The 25,148-nt window shown below is 40.7% G+C and overlaps 1 pseudogene; it reads left to right on the top strand.

The window, feature by feature from the left end:
- The first annotated feature begins 7,065 nt into the window (after positions 1-7,065).
- LOC113898897 overlaps positions 7,066-25,148 on the top strand; it is a 37,580-nt pseudogene continuing 19,497 nt past the window's right edge.

Genomic DNA, 25,148 nt, shown 5'->3' with positions numbered 1-25,148 from the left:
TACAGTTCTGGAGGCTGGGAGGTCATGGTTGTGACACCTACATTTTCATGTTCAGTGAGAATCTGCTTCTTAAGCTGTCCTCTCACTGCAACCTCACATGGCAGAAGGAGCAGGCAGCTTTCAAAGGCCTCTTGCACAAAGGCACTAACCCCATTCAGACTTCCTAAAGAACTCAACTCCCAACATCATCACCTTGGGGGTTATAATAATAACATATGAATTTTGGAGGGACACAAGTATTCCATTCATAGCCATAGACTTCATTTTGGTATTCCTTTTGTGTAGTACGGTTAGAATAAGATGAACTGGGCAACGTGGAGATTTGTAGACAAAACCAGGTGTAGAAATTCATTGGTAAATGGACTCTTGGGGCCATTTTTAATGTTTATTTATTTTCCCTTTTAAATTAATTTTTTTAATATATAAATTAAGGAAGAGTGGTAGCTCAGCTGGTAAAGAATCCACCTGCAATGCAGGAGACCTCAGTTCAATTCCTGGATCAGGGAGATCCCATGGAGAAGGGGGAGGCCATCTATTCCAGTATTCTTGGGCTTCCCTGGTAGCTCAGATGGTAAAGAATCTGCCTGCAATGCAGGAGACATGCGTTGGATCCCTGGATTGAGAAGATCCCATGGAGAAGGAAAGGGCTACCGACACAAGTATTCTTGCCTAGACAATTCCATGGAAAATGGAGCCTGGCAGGCTACAGTTCCTAGGGTCAAAAAGAGTCCGCCAAGACTGAGCAAATTTCCTCACTTATTCATTATAAATCTCACTGTACAGAAGAGAAAATGGAAGATCAGATGCCATAAGATTTTTTTCTAGCTCCCAGTTAGTAGAAGAGCCTATTACTGCAATTCTCACACTTTTTCAGCAGAATCATCTCAATTATTTGTATACAAAACAATGTGTTAAATTTTAGTAGTGACCTAAGGTCCGTCTAGTCAAGGCTATGGTTTTTCCAGTAGTCATGTATGGATGTGAGAGTTGGACTGTGAAGAAAGCTGAGCGCCGAAGAATTGATGCTTTTGAACTGTGGTGTTGGAGAAGACTCTTGAGAGTCCCGTAGGCTGCAGGGAGATCCAACCAGTTCATTCTGAAGGAGATCAGTCCTGGGTGTTCTTTGGAAGGAATGATGCTAAAGCTGACACTCCAGTACTTTGGCCACCTCATGCGAAGGGTTGACTCATTGGAAAAGACTCTGATGCTGGGAGGGACTGGGGGCAAGAGGAGAAGGGGACGACAGAGGATAAGACAGCTGGGTGGCATCACTGACTCAGTGGACGTGAGTTTGGGTGAACTCCGGGAGTTGGTGATGGACAGGGAGACCTGGCATGCTGCGATTCATGGGGTCGCAAAGACTCGGACACAACTGTACGACTGAATTGAACTGAACAGTATTAGGTACTAAATATTAAACCTTCATTTTATGTCCCCATTTGCTCAAGCCCCCAGGGGCTGGAGCATAGTACTTCTTGCTCAGTCACTCAGTTTGTCTCACTCTTTGTAACCCCATGGTCTGCAGCACACCAGCCTTCCCTGTCCTTCAGCAGCTTTCGGAGTTTGCTCAAAATCATGTCCATTCAGTTGGTGATGCCATCCCACCATCTCGTCCTCTGTTGTCCCCTTCTCCTCTGGCCTTCTATCTTTCCCAGCATCAGGGGTTTCGGCCAATGAATGGGCTCCATGCATCAGATGGCCAAAGTATTAGAGCTTCAGCTTCAGCATCAGTCCTTCCAATGAATATTCAGGGTTGATTTCCTTTAGTGTTGACTGGTTTGATCTCCTTGCAGTCCAAGGGATTCTCAAGAGTCTTCTCCAACACCACAGTTCAAAGGCATCAATTCTTCTGCACTCAACCTTCCTTATGGTCCAACTCTCACATCCATACATGACTACTGGAAAAACCATAGCTTTGACTAGATGGACTTCTGTTGGCAAAGTAATGTTTCTGCTTTCTAACACACAGTCTAGCTTTGTTGAAACTTTTCTTCCAAGGAACAAGCATCTTTTACTTTCATGGCTGCAGTCACCATCTGCAGTGATTTTGGAGCCCAAGATGGTAAAGTCTGCCTCTGTTTCCATTGTTTCCCCATTTATTTACCATGAAGGGATTGGACCAGATGCCATGATCTTAGTTTTCTGAATGTTGAGTTTTAAGCCAGGATTGAGAATTTTTCACTCTCCTCTTTCACTTTCGATAAGAGGCTCTTTAGTTCCTCTTCCGTTTCTGCCATTAAGGTGGTATCATCTGAATATCTGAAGTTATTGATATTTCTCCTGGCAATCTTGTTTCAGTTTGTGCTTCCTCCAGCCCAGCATTTCCCCTGATGTGCTCTGCATATAAGTCAAATAAGCAGGGTGACAATATACAGCCTTGACATACTCCTTTTCCTATTTGGAACCAGTCCATTGTTCTATTTCCAGTTCTGACTGTTGCTTCCTGACCTGCATACAGGTTTCTCAAGAGGCAGGTCTGGTGATCTGGTATTCCCATCTCTTTCAGAATTTTCCACAGTATTGTCATCCACACAATCAAAGGCTTTGGCATAATCAATAAAGCAGAAATAGATGTTTTTCTGAAACTCTTTTGCTTTTTTGATGATCCAACGGATGTTGGCAATTTGATCTCTGGTTCCTCTGCCTTTTCTAAAACCAGCTTGAACGTCTGGAAGTTCACGGTTCACGTTCTGCTGAAGCCTGGCTTGTAGAATTTTGAGCATCACTTTACTAATGTGTGAGATGAGTGCAATTGTGTGGTGGTTTGATTTTGGAGAAGGGGTACATACAATCAAGTACCCACAGTGGTAGAGGGTTGCTGCTTCTCATGAGCAACAGTTATCTCAGCTAATGATTTTAGTGAATTTCCAGGTATGGAAAGGTGCAAGAAATTGGATTCATAAATTTTCTCCTGAATATGTTAATAATCTGAAGTCCTTTTCAGCCAGTTTTCCCAAAGCACAGAGCTCTTCATTCCTGATCTCCACCCTGACTCCTTTCAGTGTGTGTTGATGGTCAGCGATAGCAGGCGCTAATGACTCAATCCTTGTAGAGCCAGATGAGAACAACCTTCTTTAGTTTAAAGTCTAAAAATTTTCCTAAACATGTCATGGCTAACAAAGTTGTTGCTACTACCTTCAAATACTTTATTTTCTGTGTTGTATAATTGTCAACTGCTTATAGGAAGATATTGTTAGTATCTCCAACAGTTTTGACTGCTTTTTGGTTTCTGAAGAAACCAGATATCATTTTCCTCATTCAACAAAATGTTACCCAGTTTATTTATCCAAACTGAGCTACCTGCTTACATCCTACAGCTCTACTCACTGGCCAGGACAAACTCTTCACAGAATATATCTTTCTCAGCAACATAGGAATTCTCACCATTCCTAAATTTATATCAGAAGTGGATTTTGCCTCCTCAGTTCATATGTAACAGTGAGTAGTAAAAGTGTTGACTTAGCCTCTTTCAAGTCTCACCCTCTCTTCAGCACACAAATGTATATTTTCCTTTTAAGTTTTCTGTCTTTCCTCCTTTTCTTTCAGATTTCAATGCAAGAATAAGAGAGGGGCACAAGATGTCCTTTCTCTTCATACAGTCATTGTCTCTTGTAATCCTCAAGGAGATGCTAACAGTACATGTCTTACCAATGCTGACATCCTATGTATATCCATGCCCTAGACTTTTTTTCTTGTTTCTCTAACAAACAGCTCTTAAATTCCATCCCTCTTGAGACTGTGTAAGGTAGACTAAATATGTAAATAGAAAAAAACTGAAACAAAACATGAGTGATGTTCAGAATGTTCATGGAGGCTCAGTTCAGTTCAGTTCAGTCACTCAGTCATGTCCGACTCTTTGTGACCCCATGAATCGCAGCACGCCAGGCCTCCCTGTCCATCACCAACTCCCAGAGTTCAATCAGACTCACGTACATTGAGTCAGTGATGCCATCCAGCCATCTCATCCTCTGTCGCCCCCTTCTCCTCCTGTCCCCAATCCCTCCCAGCATCAGAGTCTTTTCCAATGAGTCAACTCTTCGCATGAGGTGGCCAAAGTACTGGAATTTCAGCTTCAGCCTCATTCCCTCCAAAGAAATCCTAGGTCTGATCTCCTTCGGAATGGACTGGTTGGATCTCCTTGCAGTCCAAGGGACTCTCAAGAGTCTTCTCCAACACCACAGTTCAAAAGCATCAATTCTTTGGTGCTCAGCCTTCTTCACAGTCCAACTCTCACATCCATACATGACCACAGGAAAAACCACAGCCTTGACTAGATGGACCTTTGGTGGCAAAGTAATGTCTCTGCTTTTCAATATGCTATCTAGGTTGGTCATAACTTTCCTTCCAAGGAGTAAGCGTCTTAATTTCATGGCTGCAGTCACCATCTGCAGTGATTTTGGAGCCCCCCAAAACAAAATCTGACACTGTTTCCACTGTTTCCCCATCTATTTGCCATGAAGTGATGGGACCAGATGCCATGATCTTCATTTTCTGAATGTTGAGCTTTAAGCCAACTTTTTCACGCTCCACTTTCACTTTCATCAAGAGGCTTTTTAGTTCCTCTTCACTTTCTGCCATAAGGGTGGTGTCATCTGCATATCTGAGGTTATTGATATTTCTCCCAGCAATCTTGATTCCAGCTTGTGTTTCTTCCAGTCCAGCGTTTCTCATGATGTACTCTGCATAGAAGTTAAATAAGCAGTTAATAAGTTAAATAAGAAGTTAAATAAGCAGTTAAATAAGCAGAAGTTAAATAAATTTAGGGTAAGATTGTTGAGTGTTGGGAGGCATTTGATAGTGACTCAGACTTTCATCTTTTCCTTCCCCTTCAGCTATACTTCCTACTTATGACCTTCTGCACTTGTCCATGTTATACAATAGAAATTCTCCCTCACCATACTCCATAGGCTGAGTTCGGTTAGGTTTATCCTGGAAAATTTGTGATGCCAATGTCAAAAGAGCTCTAAATCTCCCTCTATTGAAACTATTCTTTGTGGTTTAACAGCCACTCTATTTTATTCCACAGTCAAGGTTGACTGCATTCACTTGAGTGAGGAAACTTGTAGAAGTTTCATAAGGATTTAACTGGACATTTTCATTGAGTCAAATAACGTGGCACAAAGTCTTCTCTGAAAGCTGAGCTAAAATATCCATTTTAACAAAAACAGTGCTTTAACACTATTGGGACTCTTCCCCCCCCTCCCCACTTTGTATAAATGGCTGGGGTTTTAAGAGGCAGATTTGTAGGTCACACTCCTAAGAAACCAAGATTCTACCTATCTGATATAGGGCCTGCAACCATGAACGTTTACCCAAAAACCCGGGTGGTTTTACACAAGTCATTTTCTTCTCTTACTCAGAAAAACTTTAACCTTGGCCTCCTTCTATTGATCAGATGAGACAGATGGTTTGTAGAGGTATTAAATGTTCTTGACACATACTTTCCACAAAGCCATATTTACAACTTAAAAAAAAATTTGTTTTCTTAGTGTACACAGAAAGTTTTTAACAGTTCATAACTGAAAGGTATCTTCATTCTAAATTAATATTATTAGAACATCTGGAATTTCTAATCTATTAGCATTCTAAATAGATTTCTAGGCAGAGCTAATGAAGAACTACTTGAGGTCAAATTTTTGCACAGATACATCGTAAGAGTATTTACTTTCCATTTTGACTTTCTTTTACAGATTTCTTTTAGATTTCTCACAAAATATAATAATTTCCCTACAATATCTTGCAACTACATGATGGCAATGCTTTGTAGATTGGAAGAAAAACATACACAACCAAAATGCTGCAAAATAAGCTTTTTGGGGACATCTTACAGTCTTACAATATCTTACAATATCTGGAGTATATTAGGTGTCATTGTTGTTCAGTCACTCAGTCCTGTCTGACTCCCTGCAACTCCATGGCTTCCTGTCCTTTACTATCTCCTGGAGTTTGCACACACACATGCCCACTGAGTTGATAATGCTATCTAACCATCTCATCCTCTGACACGCCCTTCTCCTCCTGCCCTCTATCTTTGCCAGCATCAGTTCAGGGTCTTTTTCAATGAAACAAACAATACCTGGAGACAGCCTCTCAAATAGCTCTAAGGAAGTGTGCCTAAGAAGTAAGAGAGGAGCTAGGATATATATGGCTTTTTTTTTGCTGGGGGGAGAAGCGTGCTAATCACAAGAACTGACATCTTAAGCTAACGATCTTAGCGCTTTCTATGTATGTGAAAATGCAAAACAATCTGGGGTCAGAGAAATTGTTCCTTACATATGTATCTTAACTACCCAAGGCCAGTATCCAAAGCAAAGAACGCTTCATAGACTTCTTCATCTGGAATTTCCCTCAGGGTACATCATCCTTGGGTGACTGCCCTGGCTAGTGGCCTGATCCTCATGGAACTGGAGCAGAAGGCAATATTATTTTCTTTGCAATTTTGAGAGTAAATTGAATTTCTATTACTCATGCAGAGCATTTACAACTCGCTTAATGTTCCAGATATCAAAGCCTCAAAACTTCTTTCACAGCAGGCTATCTTAACTCCAGAAATCGACAGAAATAAAAAGTACATTTATTAAAGAATTTCAATTTCCAAAACAGTGAAAAATATAAGATTGAAGTTATAAAAGACTAAGAAACTATATGTTAAGGTGACTAAAAGCCTGGATTCTCCAGCCAAATTATCTGAAAAATCTTACAGCTCCACCAACTGAACTCTGTTGAACAGTTTGCTGAACTTCTTGCTCCTCAATTTTCTCATCCGTGTGTTTTGGATTATGGTAATACTACCCTCATATGCTTTTAGGAAAAACTGTTTCAACTCTTAGGATCTTAGTTTCCTCATCTGTAATATGATGATAAGAACAATATCTCACATTGAGTACTGCAAAGATTAAGTGATGTAATACATGTAAAGTGGGTTTTATGGTAAATGAGTTGATACACATATGACATTTGCATCGTTCTTGGCACATAGTGAACATTCAAGAAGTCTTAGTCATTATTGTAAAACACTAAGAGCCTGAAAATAATTATATTTGTTTTTATTTGTAGGTGATAATTATGGACAACACTGACACATATTTGCTGAACTTTAAAGGCTGTGATGTTCATCATTCTACAGTTGATTTTAATCTTCTAGAACATCTAGATGATTTTGAAATTGGAGATGATGATGTCTTCATAATCGTGTATCCAAAATCTGGTAAGTTTGAGGGGAGGCCACCTGTGTCAGTCTTGACTCTGGCTTGGTAATACACATGCACAAATACACATGGTCGCTTGCATGGTCGCAAAATCAGCAGAATGGTTGAAGGCATATCCCCGCAACAGAAGCAGCTTGATAAGATATCTGGTAATATCCCTCCCGGCAATATCCAGTCTCCTGGTAAGGTGAGGGAGAGAAAAGCCTTCATACACTGGGCAAATGTGAGTCACATCATCTCCAGAGTCCACCACGACTCCAGTTAATAAACCTTGAGCATACAAAGTCAGGACTGCCTGGATGGCTACATACACACCAGAAAACTGGTAAGTTTCAAACATTACCTCTACAATCTTCTCTCTGTTTTTGGTTGGGTTCATAGGAGGTTCTGTGAGTAGAATTTTACAATTCCTGGTATCTATGTTAAGGTACCATACCTTGATGGTACCCCAGCCTATGATTATGTAATCATTTAGCATAATTGACTGTGTGGATCACAACAATCTGTGGAAAATTCTTAATGAGATGGGAATGCAGGACCACCTTACCTGCCTCCTGAAAATCTGTATCCAGGTCAAAAAGCAATGGTTAGAACCAGACATGGGACAACAGACTGGTTCCAAATTGAGAAAGGAGTATATCAAGGCTGTATATTTCACCCTGTTTATGTAATTTATATGCAGAGTACATCATGTAAAATGCCTGGCTGGAAAAAGCTCAAGGTGGAATCAACATTTCCAGGAGAAATATCAATAACCTTAGACATGCAAATGATACCACCCTTAAGGCAGAAAGTAAAGTGGAACTAATAGATTTATGTTTTAAATCTATTAAAACATAGATTATTGGATTTGACCAGATCAGTCCAAACATATCTCAATGTGCTATAGTCACTGTAGTTAAATAAATTATACTTCAAATTTGGTAGTATTTTTAGTGGTTTGATTCTTGAGGAAGTGAGACTCTTTTGAAAACATGGATTTAGAACATTTTCCAACTATAATTTTGACATAAAGTTTCATTTAAGAAATTCTTAATGTTAATTTGGATGTAACTTCTAATTTAGTCTTTCAATTTAGCCTTAAAGTATCAGAATGTTCCATCTTTATGTAAAAGCCCTTAAGACATGAACATGTGTTACTAAGGGAGTTAGTATTAAAAGGTAAATATTGACACTGAGGCCATCAGTATTAGGCACATTCTCAAGGGTAAGCCTTTAATGTCTATCTTCCAGTGCAATTGTGAACTAGTTTTATGGGATTCAGCTTGAGATAGGGAGTGTCTCTTGGTGTGTAATTTTTACTCAGGGAGATTGGGATTTCTCTCTTTCTGACACTGATGCTCCATTATTAACAACCACCACACTATGTCAAAGAATGTTCAAACTACCACACAATCACACTCATTTCACATGTTTCAAGCTAGGCTTCAACAGTAGGTGAACCGAGACCTCCACACTGACAAGCTGGATTTAGAAAAGGCAGAGGAACCAGAGATCAAATCACCAACATCGCTGGATCATACAAAAAGCAAGAAATTGAGAAAAACATCTACTTCTGCTTCATTGACTACGCTAAAGCCATTGTGTGGATCACAACAAACTGTGGAAAATTATTTAAGAGTTTGGAATACCAGACCACCTTACCTGCTTCCTGAGATATGTGTATGCAGGTCAAGAAGCAACAGTCAGAACTGGAAATAGAACAATGGACTGGTTCCAAATTGGAAAAGGAATATGTCAAGGCTGTATATTGTCACCCTGCTTATTTGACTTATATGCAGAGCACATCAGGTGAAATGCTGGGCTGGAGGAAGCACAAACTGAAACAAGATTGCCAGGAGAAATATCAATAACTACAGATATTCAGATGACACCACCTTAATGGCAGAAAGGGAAGAGGAACTAAAGAGCCTCTTATCGAAAGTGAAAGAGGAGAGTGAAAAATTCTCAATCCTGGCTTAAAACTCAACATTCAGAAAACTAAGATCATGGCATCTGGTCCAATCCCTTCATGGTAAATAAATGGGGAAACAATGGAAACAGAGGCAGACTTTACCATCTTGGGCTCCAAAATCACTGCAGATGGTGACTGCAGCCATGAAAGTAAAAGATGCTTGTTCCTTGGAAGAAAAGTTTCAACAAAGCTAGACTGTGTGTTAGAAAGCAGAAACATTACTTTGCCAACAGAAGTCCATCTAGTCAAAGCTATGGTTTTTCCAGTAGTCACGTATGGATGTGAGAGTTGGACCATAAGGAAGGTTGAGTGCAGAAGAATTGATGCCTTTGAACTGTGGTGTTGGAGAAGACTCTTGAGAATCCCTTGGACTGCAAGGAGATCAAACCAGTCAACACTAAAGGAAATCAACCCTGAATATTCATTGGAAGGACTGATGCTGAAGCTGAAGCTCTAATACTTTGGCCATCTGATGCATGGAGCCCACACATTGGCCAAAATCCCTGATGCTGGGAAAGATAGAAGGTCAGAGGAGAAGGGGACAACAGAGGACGAGATGGTGGGATGGCATCACCAACTGAATGGACATGATTTTGAGCAAACTCCGAAAGCTGCTGAAGGACAGCGAAGGCTGGTGTGCTGCAGACCAAGGGGTTACAAAGAGTGAGACAAACTGAGTGACTGAGCAAGAACTACTATGCTCCAGCCCCTGGGGGCTTGAGCAAATGGAGACATAAAATGAAGGTTTAATAGTTAGTACCTAATACCGTAGATTACCACTAAAATTTAACACATGGTTTGGTATACAAATAATTGAGATGATTCTGCTGAAAAAGTGTGAGAATTGCACTAATAGGCTCTTCTACTAACTGGGAGCTAGAAAAAAAATCATATGGCATCTGATCTTCCATTTTCTCTTCTGTACAGTGAGATTTATAATGAATAAGTGAGAAAATTTGCTCAGTCTTGGCGGACTCTTTTCGACCTCAGGAACTGTAGCCTGCCAGGTTCCTTTTTCCATGGAATTCTCTAGGCAAGAATACTGGAGTCGGTAGCCCTTTCCTTCTCCATGGGATCTTCTCAATCCAGGGATCCAACGTACGTCTCCTGCATTGCAGGCAGATTCTGTACCATCTGAGCCACCAGGGAAGCCCAAGAATACTGGAATAGATGGCCTCCTCCTTCCCCACGGGATCTCCCTGATCCAGGAATTGAACTGAGGTCTCCTGCATTGCAGGCAGATTCTTTACCAGCTGAGCTACCACTCTTCCTTAATTTATATATTAAAAAAATTAATTTAAAAGGGAAAATAAATAAACATTAAAAATGGCCCCAAGAGTCCATTTACCAATGAATTTCTACACCTGGTTTTGTCTACAAATCTCCACGTTGCCCAGTTCATCTTATTCTAACCGTACTACACAAAAGGAATACCAAAATGAAGTCTATGGCTATGAATGGAATACTTGTGTCCCTCCAAAATTCATATGTTATTATTATAACCCCCAAGGTGATGATGTTGGGAGTTGAGTTCTTTAGGAAGTCTGAATGGGGTTAGTGCCCTTGTGCAAGAGGCCCTTGAAAGCTGCCTGCTCCTTCTGCCATGTGAGGTTGCAGTGAGAGGACAGCTTAGGAAGCAGATTCTCACTGAACATGAAAATGTAGGTGTCACAACCATGACCTCCCAGCCTCCAGAACTGTAAGAAATAAATTCAAATACTTAGAGTCTGCTGTTCTGTCATGTCAGCCCAAATGGACTAAAACAAATACTCCTCCATATTCCTTTGCTGGTGTTTTCATCAAAAAATCAAACTCAGAAAAAAACAAAAGATTCACTTGCAGCCTAGGTGGCACCTCCTTCAGTTACAGATGCAGAAGTGTTGCTCTGCATTTACATCTGCAGCAGCAAAACTGCCTCAAGTGAAAAACAGCTCTGAAGGGCATCCCAGCTCCTGAGCCCCCTGTTTACGGTCCTCTGCGGATTTTGTTGCACCACATTGCAGTTTAACTTCTCCCTGCGCCCTTTCTTGCTTCCTTCACTTCCTCAGAGGTATTGTCCCTGAGAGCATTTTCCAGGCTGCATGCACGTCTCAGTCTGTTTCCTGGGGAACCCAGCCTAAAAAGTCTTACAACATAATTTAAAGCATCGGGGTGAACCAATGACAGGACAACAACAGAGCAGAACCGATGAGGGCATTTTGGTGGGACACATCTTGAGACATTGCCCTTGGTTGCCCGTAGACTGTAAGTGGTGCTCGGAAGTGGTTCTGGGTGGGGGTTGATAAAGTGCAGGCGGGGTATTGTGGCTGTCAGGGCGGCTAGCAATCAGAGACACTAACTATTTTCTGATAGAAGAACAATGTCACAACATGAAAAACTGGTTTTGAATCCTACACAAATTCCTCACACTGCACTGGACCGTCATGGCTGTGAAAAAGCTCTCTAACTACCTATCTTACAGTGTAAATTAAAATGGCATGAGGGAGTTCCCTGGTGGTCCAGTGGTTAAGAGTCCACCTTGCAACGCAAGGGACACCAGTTCAATCCGTGGTCCAGCATCCCACATGCCTCAGAGCAAATAAGCCCCTTCACCACAACCACTGAGCTAGTGCTCTGGAGCCTGCAAGCTGCAACTTCTGAGCCCACGTGCAGCAGCTCCTGAAGCCTACAGCCCGTGCTCCGAAACAAGAGAAGCCACCCCAGTGAGAAGCCTGTGTACCACAACTGGAGAAAGCACCCAGGACCCAGCACAGCCAGAAGCAAGTGCATCTTCAAAAAACAATTGAAACTGCATGTGAATCAATAGTAGAACTATGAAAAGGAAGGTGATCTTTAATCTCAAAGTTTCACTTTTTCATTTGTTAATTTACTTATTTATTTATGAGTGGGAGGGGGAATTTGAGAATAAGATGAATTGGTAATAGAAACAAAATAATTTATTTTTGCACACATGTTGCAGAGTGTAATCCACTGACTTGATTGTGGGAGAATTAAATACAATTAAAGCCTTGTCTTGAATTTGATTCAGTCTTAGGAGCTGGCTGGAGAAGGCAATGGCACCCCACTCCAGTACTCTTGCCTGGAAAATCCCATGGACCGAGGAGCCTGGTAGGCTGCAGTCCATGGGGTCGCTACAAGTCAGACATGACTGAGCAACTTCACTTTCACTTTTCACTTTCATGCATTAGAGAAAGAGATGGCAACCCACTCCAGTGTTCTTCCCTGGAGGGTCCCAGGGATGGGGGAGCCTGGTAGGCTGCTGTCTATGGGGTCACACAGAGTCAGACACGACTGAAGTGACTTAGCAGTTAGGAGCTGGCTTCCAGGGAGCAAGTCCATTTGCCAGTGAATAAGCAGCTGCTAAGTCACTTCTGTACAATGTCATGAACCTCCATCCATAGTTCATCAGGCACTCTATCTATCAGATCTAGGCTCTTAAATCTATTTCTCACTTCCACTGTATAATCATAAGGGATTTGATTTAGGTCATACCTGAATGATCTAGTGGTTTTCCCTACTTTCTTCAATTTAACTCTGAATTTGGCAATAAGGAGTTCATGATCTGAGCCACAGTCAGCTCCTGGTCTTGTTTTTGCTGACTGTATAGAGCTTCTCCATCTTTGGCTGCAAAGAATATAATCAATCTGATTTCCGTGTTGACCATCTGGTGATGTCCATGTATAGAGTCTTCTCTTGTGTTGTTGGAAGAGGATGTTTGCTATGACCAGCGTGTTTTCTTGGCAAAACTCTATTAGTCTTTGCCCTGCTTCATTCCGTATTCCAAGGCCAAATTTGCCTGTTACTTCAGGTGTTTCTTGACTTCCTACTTTTGCGTTCCAGTCCTCTATAATGAAAAGGACATCTTTTTTGGGTGTTAGTTCTAAAAGGTCTTGTAGGTCTTCATAGAAGCATTCAACTTCAGCTTCTTCAGCGTTACTGGTTGGGGCATAGACTTGGATTACTATGATATTGAATGGTTTGCCTTGAAAATGAACATTCCTGACATTGTACAGGAGACAGGGATCAAGACAATCCCCATGAAAAAGAAATGCAAAAAAGCAAAATGGCTATCTGGGCAGGCCTTACAAATAGCTGTGAAAAGAAGAGAAGCGAAAAGCAAAGGAGAAAAGAAAAGATATAAGCATCTGAATGCAGACTTTCAAAGAATAGCAAGGAGAGATAAGAAAGCCTTCTTCAGCGATCAGTGCAAAGAAATAGAGGAAAACAACAGAATGGGAAAGACTAGAGATCTCTTCAAGAAAATTAGAGATACCAAGGGAACATTTCATGCAAAGATGGGCTCAATAAAGGACAGAAATGGTATGGACCTAACAGAAGCAGAAGATATTAAGAAGAGATGGCAAGAATACACAGGAGAACTGTACAAAAAAGATGTTCACAACCCAGATAATCACGATGGTGTGATCACTTACCTAGAGCCAGACATCCTGGAATGTGAATTCAAGTGGGCCTTAGAAAGCATCACTACGAACAAAGCTAGAGGAGGTGATGGAATTCCAGTGGAGTTATTCCAAATCCTGAAAGATGATGCTGTGAAAGTGCTGCACTCAATATGCCAGAAAATTTGGAAAACTCAGCAGTGGCCACAGGACTGGAAAAGGTCAGTTTTCATTCCAATCCGAAAGAAAGGCAATGCCAAAGAATGCTCAAACTACTGCACAGTTGCACTCATCTCACACGCTAGTAAAGTAATGCTCAAAATTCTCCAAGCCAGGCTTCAGCAATACGTGAACTGTGAACTTTCAGATGTTCAAGCTGGTTTTAGAAAAGGCAGAGGAACCAGAGATCAAATTGCCAACATCTGCTGGATCATGGAAAAAGCAGGAGAGTTCTGGAAAAAGCAGGAGATTTCCAGAAAAACATCTATTTCTGCTTTATTGACTATGCCAAAGCCTTTGACTGTGTGGATCACAATAAACTGTGGAAAATTCTGAAAGAGATGGGAATACCAGACCACCTGACCTGCCTCTTGAAAAATCTGTATGCAGATAGGAAGCAACAGTTAGAACTGGACATGGAACAACAGACTGGTTCCAAATAGGAAAAGGAGTACGTCACCCTGCTTATTTAATTTATATGCAGAGTACATCATGAGAAACACTGGACTGGATGAAGCACAAGCTGGAATCAAGATTGCCGGGAGAAATATCAATAACCTCAGATATGCAATGACACCACCCTTATGGCAGAAAGTGAAGAGGAACTCAAAAGGCTCTTGATGAAAGTGAAAGTGGAGAGTGAAAAAGTTGACTTAAAGCTCAACATTCAGAAAACAAAGATCATGGCATCTGGTCCCATCACTTCATGGGAAATAGATGGGGAAACAGTGGAAACAGTGTCAGACTTTATTTTTCTGGGCTCCAAAATCACTGCAGATGGTGACTGCAGCCATGAAATTAAAAAATGCTTACTCCTTGGAAGGAAAGTTATGACCAAAGTAGACAGCATATTGAAAAGCAGAGACATTACTTTGCCAACAAAGGTCTGTCTAGTCAAGGCTATGGTTTTTCCTGTGGTCATGTATGGATGTGAGAGTTGGACTGTGAAGAAGGCTGAGTGCCAAAGAATTGATGCTTTTGAACTGTGGTGTTGGACAAGACTCTTGAGAGTCCCTTGGACTGCAAAGAGATCCAACCAGTCCATTCTGAAGGAGATCAGCCCTGGGATTTCTTTGGAAGGAATGATGCTAAAGCTGAAACTCCTGTACTTTGGCCACCTCATGCGAAGAGTTGACTCATTGGAAAAGACTCTGATGCTGGGAGGGATTGGGGGCAGGAGGAAAAGGGGACGACAGAGGATGAGATGGCTGGATGGCATCACTGACTCGATGGACATGAGTCTGAGTGAACTCCGGGAGTTGGTGATGGACAGGGAAGCCTGGCGTGCTGCGATTCATGGGGTCACAAAGAGTCAGACAGGACTGAGCGACTGAACTGAACTGAACTGAAGTCACTTCAGTCGTGTCCGACTCTTTGCGACCCCATAGACGGCAGCCCACCAGGCTCCTCCATCCCTGGGATTCTCCAGGCAAGAACACTGGAGTGGGTTGCCATCTCCTTCTCCAATGCATGAAAGTGAAAAGTGAAAGTGCAATTGCTCAGTCGTTTCTGACTCCTAGCGACCCCATGGACTGCAGCCCACCAGGCTCCTCCATCCATGGGGTTTTCCAGGCAAGAGTACTGGAGTGGGGTGCCATTGCCTTCTCCAGTGAATAAGCAGAGTATCTGTTAAAGATCCTTGTGAATATGAAATCATGGAGGTCCTATAATTACACTTCAAGAATTTTGGGTCAGCTATTTCAAAATACAGCAGGGCTTGTTCTGGAGCAGATGAGTTTCTTTTCTATTGATTGTTTATCATTTTATAGTGAAAAAAGAAGCAAAAAAGAAGCATGTGTCAAGCTTATCTGACATGTAAATTTTATTACTAATTTATGTGAAATTTCTTGGGAACTGCCATATGATACAAATACATCTATACTGTCTCATAAGAAACTTTTTGTTCATAATAGAGTTCCTTTTGTAAAACACAGAGTGTATTCCTGAGACTGCTTGTTCTAGTGAATATATAAGTGATGATAAATTTAAATACCTCTTTTATAAAGAAAGGTACACCACTGTCACTTGTTAGGTAGTTAGTTAGGCAGGAGCCACAGGGGTTGGTCTAGCTGAAAGAGATTAAAGCTGCTCTAAACCCACCCCACACACACTCCAATGTGGCATAAGAGAGCTCACAGATAGGCTACAAAATAACCAAAAGGACTGTTCCAATTTTGCCTACGTACCCTAGGCACCACACAATGGATAAGACTAACCTCAGTGGCTTCTCCAATTCAGGCACATGCATCCTTGACGCACAGCTGTGTCTTCAGGTGACCTTAGGTAGCCAGGAGCCCATTAAGGGTTCACAAATATTCTATACATACACACATCTGATTATAACAGACTGAATTATGGGAAAGGCATGTGCATTCAAGCCTGTTGTTACATAACTTGCAACCGTCAATCAAATCTATCAGTCCACGAGCACCTAGATATATATGTAAAAGCCCTGTTTGAACACACCCATACCTCATCATTCCAGTGCCAGGGCCTCTCTTGGCTTGGCCCATCTCTCCCTTGAGATCTTCCTGTTCTCTGTTGTGTAAACCTGGGGCCAAAGCCTCTCTTGGCTTGGCTCACCTCTCCCTTGAGGTGTCCTTTCTGTTCTTTCTTCAATAAACCCGAGGACAGTGCTTCTCTTGGCTTGGCCCGACTCTCCCTTCAGGTGCTCTTTCTGTTCTTTCTTCAGGAAATCCGGGCCAGTGCCTCTCTTGGCTTGATCCACCTCTCCCTTCACATGTTCTTTCTGTTCTTTCTTTAATATATTTGTTTTGGCCACAGGTAAGAGTTCAGAGTTTTCTTTGTGTTCTTCCCGAGGACCGAGATGCACAGGGGAGGATCCCCTTTCAGTTCAGTTCAGTTAAGTCACTCAGTCATGTCTGACTCTTTGTGACACCATGCACTGCAGCTTGCCAGGCCTCCCTGTCCATCACCAACTGCTGGCCTTTACTCAAACTCCTGTCCATCGAGTTGGTGATGCCATCCAGCCATTTCATCCTCTGTCGTCTCCTCCTCCTGCCTTCGATCTTTCCCAGAAACAGGGTCTTTTCAAATGAGTCAGCTCTTCCCATCAGGTGGCCAAAGTATTGAAGTTTCAGCTTCAACATCAGTGCTTCCAAAGAATATTCAGGACTAATTTCCTTTAGGATGGACTAGTTGGATATTCTTGCAGTCCAAGGGACTCTCAAGAGTCTTTTCCAACACCACAGTTCAAAACCATCAATTCTTTGGTGCTCAGCTTTCTTCACAGTCCAACTCTCACATCCATACATGACTACTGGAAAAACCAAAGCCTTGACTAGACGGACATTTGTTGGCTAAGTAATATCTCTACTTTTTAATATGCTATCTAGGTTGGTCATAACTTTTCTTCCAAGGAGGAAGTGTCTTTTAATTTCATTGCCGCAGTCACCATCTGCAGTGATTTTGGAGCCCCCAAAATAAAGTGTACCACTGTTTCTGCTGTTCCTCATCTATTTGCCATGAAGTGATGGGACTGGATACTATGATCTTAGTTTTCTGAATGTTGAGCTTTAAGCCAACTTTTTCACTTTCCTCTTTCACTTTCATCAACAGGCTCTTTAATTCTTCTTTGCTTTAGGCCATAAGGGTGGTATGATCTGCCTATCTGAGGTTATTGATATTTCTCCCAGCAACCTTGTGCTTCATCCAGCCCAGCGTTTCTCATGATGTATCCTGCATATAAGTTAAATAAGCAGGGTGACAATATACAGACTTGATGAACTCCTTTTCCTATTTGGAACCAGTTTGTTGTTCCATGTCCAGTTCTAACTGTTGCTTCCTGACCTGCATACAGATTTCTCAAGAGGCAGGTCAGGTGGTCTGGTATTCCCATCTCTTTCAGAATTTTCCACAGTCTATTGTGATTTACCACTGTGTTAAAGATGGGGAAAGGAAGATACTAAGTTAAAGAGCTTGCCTTGAGGGCAATATTATCATGATTCCAAACATACAGGTCAGTAAATGAGCAAACTGCTCAAGGTGGCCCAGATAGAAGAACTACAAGATTTTGAGAGGGTGACCAGCAGGAAGGCCAGGGTCTCCAAACAGAGGAAATAGGCTGTAAGTGTCAGAAATTTTTTCTCTCTCCTAAGCAGCAGGAGGAAGCAAACTACAAGTGTTAGATTTTTTCCCCTTCTCCATACAAATTTAAAAAGAGGTTTCTTTTAAAATTCTGTGTTGTCATAAGGACACCTGGTTCCACCTTAACTTGACTTTTCTCAAACCTTGAGCTTAGCAATGCGCTTTTCTTATGAAAATGTTAGTCTTCAGCTATGTTAAGGAACTATGTATTTACCTTAGACTCTGTTTCAAGTCAGTTCCTTCTAAGACTCAGAACCAACATGACAAACCAGTATGATTTACTCATTCAGGTGTTTTCTTTCTTTTTTTTTTTTTTTATGCTGAATTTATTTTTTTTTAATTTTATTTTATTTTTAAACTTTACATAATTGTATTAGTTTTGCCAAATATCAAAATGAATCCACCACAGGTATACATGTGCTCCCCATCCTGAACCCTCCTCCCTCCTCCCTCCCCATACCATCCCTCTGGGTCGTCCCAGTGCACTAGCCCCAAGCATCCAGTATCGTACATTGAACCTGGACTGGCATCTCGTTTCATACATGATATTTTACATGTTTCAATGCCACTCTCCCAAATCTTCCCACCCTCTCCCTCTCCCACAGAGTCCATAAGACTGTTCCATACATCAGCGTCACTTTTGCTGTCTCATACACAGGGTTATTGTTATCATCTTTCTAAATTCCATATATATGCGTTAGTATACTGTATTGGTGTTTTTCCTTCTGGCTTACTTCACTCTGTATAATAGGCTCCAGTTTCATCCACCTCATTAGAACTGATTCAAATGTATTCTTTTTAATGGCTGAGTAACACTCCATTGTGTATATGTACAGGTGTTTTCTTAAGCTACGTTAATGAGACTGTATTTGCTTGGAAACCTGCCTTTCTTCAAGATTCATGTCAATCATTTTATGGTCCAGGACAACTGACATTGTGCCAATGTTTTCTCAAAATGCATGTTGTGAGTGAGGGGCCTGGTGCCAGTCTCTGAGTTTTGAGACATTTCCTTTCTCTAATTAGTAGACTGCTAGTAGCTATATAACATTCAGCTCAGGACTGCAGGGGCGGGGGGAGGGCGCACTCTTTCTGCTCCCTTCAGATGTCTATATCAGAAGCTTTCTCTATCTCTTTTATACTTTTATAAAACTTTATTACACAAAAGCTCTGAGTGATCAAGCCTCATCACTGACCCCAGATTGAATTCTTCTCCTCTGGAGGCCAAGAATCCTGGTGTCTTTCAAGGCTCAGCAACGATCTTTTAATTTGATGCCAGACAATTTGGCAACAGAGTCCATGCTCTTAAACATTTTATCAAACAGTTTCTTAGGATTTCTATGTTTACACTTTACATGTTTTTCATTGTTATAGAAGTAGACATTTCTTTAATGAATGTACTTTTAATTTTTTTTCTGGAACATGAAGAATCTGCTACCTCTTAAAGAAGCTTTTGAGGTTCTTGGATCTGATATGCTCTTTCACATTAATTGTGGAACACGTTCTGTGGGAGAAATACTAATTGGATTTACATTGGAAATATTCCTTCATATAGTTGCAAGATACTATTTGGTAATTATTGTATTTTCCAATAGAAGCTTTTTTTTTTGTTTGTTTGTTTGTTTTTAAATCAGAATTCTGAAATAAGTCTGAAAAAGAAAGTAAAAGTTGGAAGCAGTCTAAAGATGCATCTTCAAAAATCATACCTGCCAAACATTTCTTCATTAGCTCTGGCAGAGAAATCTATTCCTTTTTAAAATCCATATCTAAGACTTGAATTTTAGTAATTACTTTTTTGTCAGGAAGTAAGATTTACTGATGGGTCTGAGTGAGGAAAGGACAGGGCTCTTGTCCAGGGACCCTTTATTAGGGAGAAATATATTCCTAATTGTTAAATAGATGAGGGAATCCAAGAAGTTCTAATAATATTATATTTAGAGCCATCATGTATTTCAGTTATATACTCTTTAAAAATTTCTGTGCACACTAAGAAAATGAATTTGTTAAAAAATTTTCAAATATAGCTTTATCACAAAGCAGCATTTAATCCTTTCAGACAATCTAACTCATTTGATCACTGCTGTTGTTGTTTAGTCACTAAGTGGTATCTGATTCTTTTGTGACCCAGTGGACGATAGCCTGCCAGGCTTCTCTATGAAGTTTTTCAGGCAAGGATACTGGAGTGTGTAGCCATTTTCTTCTCTGACAGATATTCCCAACCCAGGGATTGAACCTGCATCTCCTGGATTGCATGCAGATTCTTTACACTCAACCACCTGGGAAAGACCACCTTATCATTAAAGGGATAAAAGTTGGGCTTAGTTTGCTAAGGAAGAGAAAAAAATCACCTGTATTAGAATCACCTGGGAGTCTGGACAAGCTTTCATATTGTAGGCCCTATTTCAGACTGGCAGAATCAGAATTTCTGGGAAATGTGACTTGGAAATCTGCATTTTAACAACCTAGCCTTTCCAAAAATGAGGATCAAAATAATGTTAATTCACTATATTTGTTTCAATTGATGTTTTATCTCAACTTTCAGAGAAGTCTTTGGGGTATGTTATTTTGCAATGCAGGAGATGTGGGTTCGATCCCTGGGTGGGAAGGATCACCTGGAGAAGAAATGGCAATCCACTCCAGCATTCTTGCCTGGGAAATCACATCTCACATGCTAGTAAAGTAATGCTCAAAGTTCTCCAAGCCAGGCTTCAGCAATATGTGAACCGTGAACTTCCAGATGTTCAAGATGGTTTTAGAAAAGGTAGAGGAACCAGAGATCAAATTGCCAACATCTGCTGGATCATTGAAAAAGCAAGAGAATTCCAGAAAAACATGTATTTCTGCTTTATTGACTATGCCAAAGCCTTTGATTGTGTGGATCACAATAAACTGTGGAAAATTCTGAAAGAGATGGGAATACCAGACCACCTGACCTGCCTCTTGAGAAATCTGTATGCAGGTCAGGAAGCAACAGTTAGAACTGGCCATGGAACAACAGACTGGTTCCAAATAGGAAAAGGAGTACGTCAAGGTTGTATATTGTCACCCTGCTTATTTAGCTTCTATGCAGAGTACATCATGAGAAATGCTGGGCGGGAAGAAGCACAAGCTGGAATCAAGATTGCCGGGAGAAATATCAATAACCTCAGATATGCAGATGAAGGTGAAAGAAGAGAGTGAAAAAGTTGGCTTAAAGCTCAACATTCAGAAAACAAAAATCATGGCATCTGGTCCCATCACTTCATGGGAAATAGATGGGGAAACAGTGGAAACAGTGTCAGACTTTATTTTGGGGGGCTCCAAAATCACTGCAGATGGTGACTGCAGCCATGAAGTTAAAAGACGCTTACTCCTTGGAAGAAAAGTTATGACCAACCTAGATAGCATATTGAAAAGCAGAGACATTACTTTGCCAACAAAGGTCCATCTAGTCAAGGCTATGGTTTTTCCTGTGGTCATGTATGGATGTAAGAGTTGGACTATGAAAAAAGCTGAGCACCGAGCAATTGATGCTTTTGAACTGTGGTGTTGGAGAAAGAAGACTCTTGAGAGTCCCTTGGACTGCAAGGAGATGCAACCAGTCCATTCTAAAGGAGATCAGCCCTGGGATTTCTTTGGAAGGAATGATGCTAAAGCTGAAACTCCAGTACTTTGGCCACCTCATGAGAAGAGTTCTCATTGGAAAAGACTCTGATGCTTGGAGGGATTGGGGGCAGGAGGAGAAGGGGACGACAGAGGATGAGATGGCTGGATGGCATCACTGACTCGATGGACATGAGTCTGAGTGAACTCCGGGAGTTGGTGATGGACAGGGAAGCCTGGCGTGCTGCGATTCACGGGGTCGCAAAGAGTCGGACACAACTGAACGACTGAACTGAACTGATGTGTTATAGTCCATGGGGTCACAAAAGAGTCGGACAAGACTTGGCAAATAAACAGTAACAACAAAAACAATTTGCCTCTCAATTGAAGATTCAATTAGGGTTCTCCCAACCTGCTTGTAGTTATCTCACTCAAGTTGCAGTCCACAGAACCTCAACTATTGAGGACTGAGAACAGAATAGACTGATAAACTGCAAAGAATGGTTTCAATATACATAGCGCTATTTTGACACTGGCATCACAACGTTTCCGTGAAAAACCTTGGAGAATTCATACTGTGGAGTGAGGTAAGGCAGAATTGTTTCTGTATAACACGGACAAATGCATAAGTTCATAAATAGAAAGTGTAGTTGAAGTGCAAGCAAAGATGAAAATGAGTCACTATGACAAACCACCTGACACCCCACAATGCCCAAAGCAATCGCTTAGAAAACACAAATTCCAGACCCTGAATGTCAAGAAAAGTTGAAAGCATATCAGGCAGTCCACACAAACATTCTGAATACCACTTCTTTGCTATTAATAGTTCAGTATGTCTTGCACAGCCTTGGGAGAAAATCATAAGAGTTGTTTGTCACAGATGCAAGAGCAGAAGAATTGGTTATGGGGTGGATTCATACAGGATCTCAGCATTGGCAAGACTTGTATGTATCTTCATGATGAATATAGGAGAAAGTGACAGTAGAGAGAAAGGACATCTTGTTTCTCCTTATTCTTGCACTGAAGTCTAAAATAAAAGGAGGGGGAAAAAACCAGAAAACTGAGGAGAAAAAATTAAATGTGTTTGTGTGCTGAAGAGAGGGTAAGGCTTGACAGAGGCTAAGTCTACCCTATTACTACACACTGTTAGAGGTGAACTGATGAAGCAGGATTCACTCTGATACAACCTTAGGGTGTTAGGGATTGACATGTTGCTGAGGAAGAAATACTCCTTGCAGAGTTTGATTTGACCAATGAGTAGTGTTCTAGAATGTCAGCTGGTAGCCCAGTGTGGATAAACAAATTGAATAAGATTCTGTTGACATTAGGGAAAGGATATCAGGTTGCTCAGAAACAATAAAGTAGTCAAAACTGTCGGAGATACTAAAGAGAAATGTATGTGGCCAGTAAGTCATATTTACTTAACTTTGAGAACTGTACAACACACAAAAGGATGTATAATATTTGAAAGTTATAGAAACAACTTTGCTGGGCCTGAAGGGAGGTTAGTAAAATCGTTTAGATATATCTCAGAGGGCAGGTGTGCATTCTTCATTTCTTTATATCATCCCATGTAAAACTGGCTATGGAAATATCCAAAAGCCTTCTTAACTCACTGAATATTTAAATCAATTTTTCAAAATGCCCAGACTTGTCCATCACTTAAATGATGCCTTTCATTGCTCTTTATTTTTTTATTAGATGTTACAGAAGATTCAGCCCATCTTTTCTGTATTCTACATAATTAACATTTGTCTCAGATCTGTGCAAACATCTCTTTGGAGTTTTCACTCAATATTCTGTTAGCTAACCTGCATAAGTTGCTCTTCAGTAATGATTCTGAGGTTTCCACTAAACCCATTGTTTGATCCTACAGGAGATTTTTAATCCTTTCAATGTACAAATCTTCACTAGTATGAGCTAGTGTTTAATTTGAGGGTAAGTTAAGCTTCTAAATGTTCCATCCATCTGGTTTCTTACAATGATCGTAAATTAAACATTAATCCATTTTGTGAGAGTGGCATAGACTTAAAGATAAAAATCAATAGTAATAGAGTTGTTATTTAAATTAATAGCTCAGTCAAGAATTTCTGTATGTATAACATGAGTTTTCATTAAACTAAATACTTAAGGAGTCTTTTGAGAAGCTCCAAGATCTTTCCCCTATTCTTTCTAGGTCAATCTGCAGTAACACAAGTTTAAAAAAAAAAAGTGCTGCATCAGTGATCAAAAGCGTTGTTTCAGTTGTCTCAGTTCTCTACCAAACAAGGATACGGTTCATGAGCGAGTAAGAATGTTAGTAATCTTCTTTCCGTGGAACTTTCCAAGGCTTACTGAAATCTTAGCTTTCTAAGGTTTTGGATGGTACAATAATTGTTCAAAATATTAACTAAAGGCAAAATGGAAGAAAGGATTTAGAAAGTCCTATATAGTTGTGATGTAGTAACTGGCTTTTCTTCCTCACTCCAAATAATCAATTCATCTTTTCTTTTTATGTCTTTTGAGAGCTCAAAAAATTGAGGTAACTTGGGGCATATTATTTCATATCATTTCAGACTGCACCATTTTATATTTCCTATGTCTGTCTGCTAGGGGACATAAAAGCTATGAAAAGTCAGAGCAGTGAGCACAAATAAAACCAAGATCTTGGTTTCTTAATACCAACCTCTGTTTACAGAAATCAGGAGAAATGACTGATTACAGAGATGGGGCAAAGAAAATGCAAATGAGTTTGGATCATCTTATTATACCAGAAAGAAAAGAGGTATACAAACAATCTTGGAGATATGTCAAAAGGACCCCAGAACCAGCCTTGAAATATTGCATCTGACCAATTCTGGAACAATTTGAATCTTAAACCCTTTCTTTCATTTTGCCTTTAGTTAACATTTTGAACAGACACATACGTCACAGTGGTAAGATAATACCTTATTTCTAAAACTGGAAATAAGTTTATAGACTTATTTATAATTATAGAATTACCAATTTTTTTGTATTTTATACTAAAATAATAAAAGACAACCTAATGTTCTATATTACCATTTTTATCCCAACTTCGTGGCATGCCCCCAGACTCCTGGGTTCTTTCCCATTGATACGAATTCAAGGTGCAGGTGAGAAGTCTGGTTTCTCACTTGGGAGTGTGGACTGTAATGTATGAGGTGTAATACTTGGGCGATAGTCCTGATTATTGATAATGTTACTGGTCCTCTGAGCACACAAGCCCGTTGTTTTCCATTGGTCAGACTGCACATATCTGACTAGTTTCCCACTTTTCATTTAAGTTCTTCTTTTTGTGTTTCTTTATTGCAAAGAAATCCTTCACTGAAGTCCATGGTAAAGAACCCCTAAGGGGGACTTCTCTGGCCATCCAGTGGTTAAGACTGTGCTTCTGCTTCAGGGGGCACAGATTTGATCCCGGGTTGGGGAACTAAGATTGAGCATGCATGCCACCTTAAAGGTCCATCTTAAAGGAGGACGTGACATTCTTAGTTGCAAGGTTCCCCCTTTCTGGAAGTGGTCCTTATGGTGGCCCTACTTTTTCCACACAGCATATACTGCCTTCATAAATGCCATTACTCCAAGGTTCAAAGTTTTTAAATGGAGAGAAAGACAGTTTGCTTAAGAAGGGGATTGCCCCCATTTCCTTCTCTAACCATCCCATTCAAAGGCAGAGGACAA

The sequence above is a fragment of the Bos indicus x Bos taurus genome, chromosome 9 (assembly GCF_003369695.1).
Source record: "Bos indicus x Bos taurus breed Angus x Brahman F1 hybrid chromosome 9, Bos_hybrid_MaternalHap_v2.0, whole genome shotgun sequence".
NCBI lineage: Eukaryota > Metazoa > Chordata > Mammalia > Artiodactyla > Bovidae > Bos > Bos indicus x Bos taurus.
Note: the sequence above shows the minus strand (reverse complement) of the source record. Positions and strands in the feature narration are given on the sequence as shown.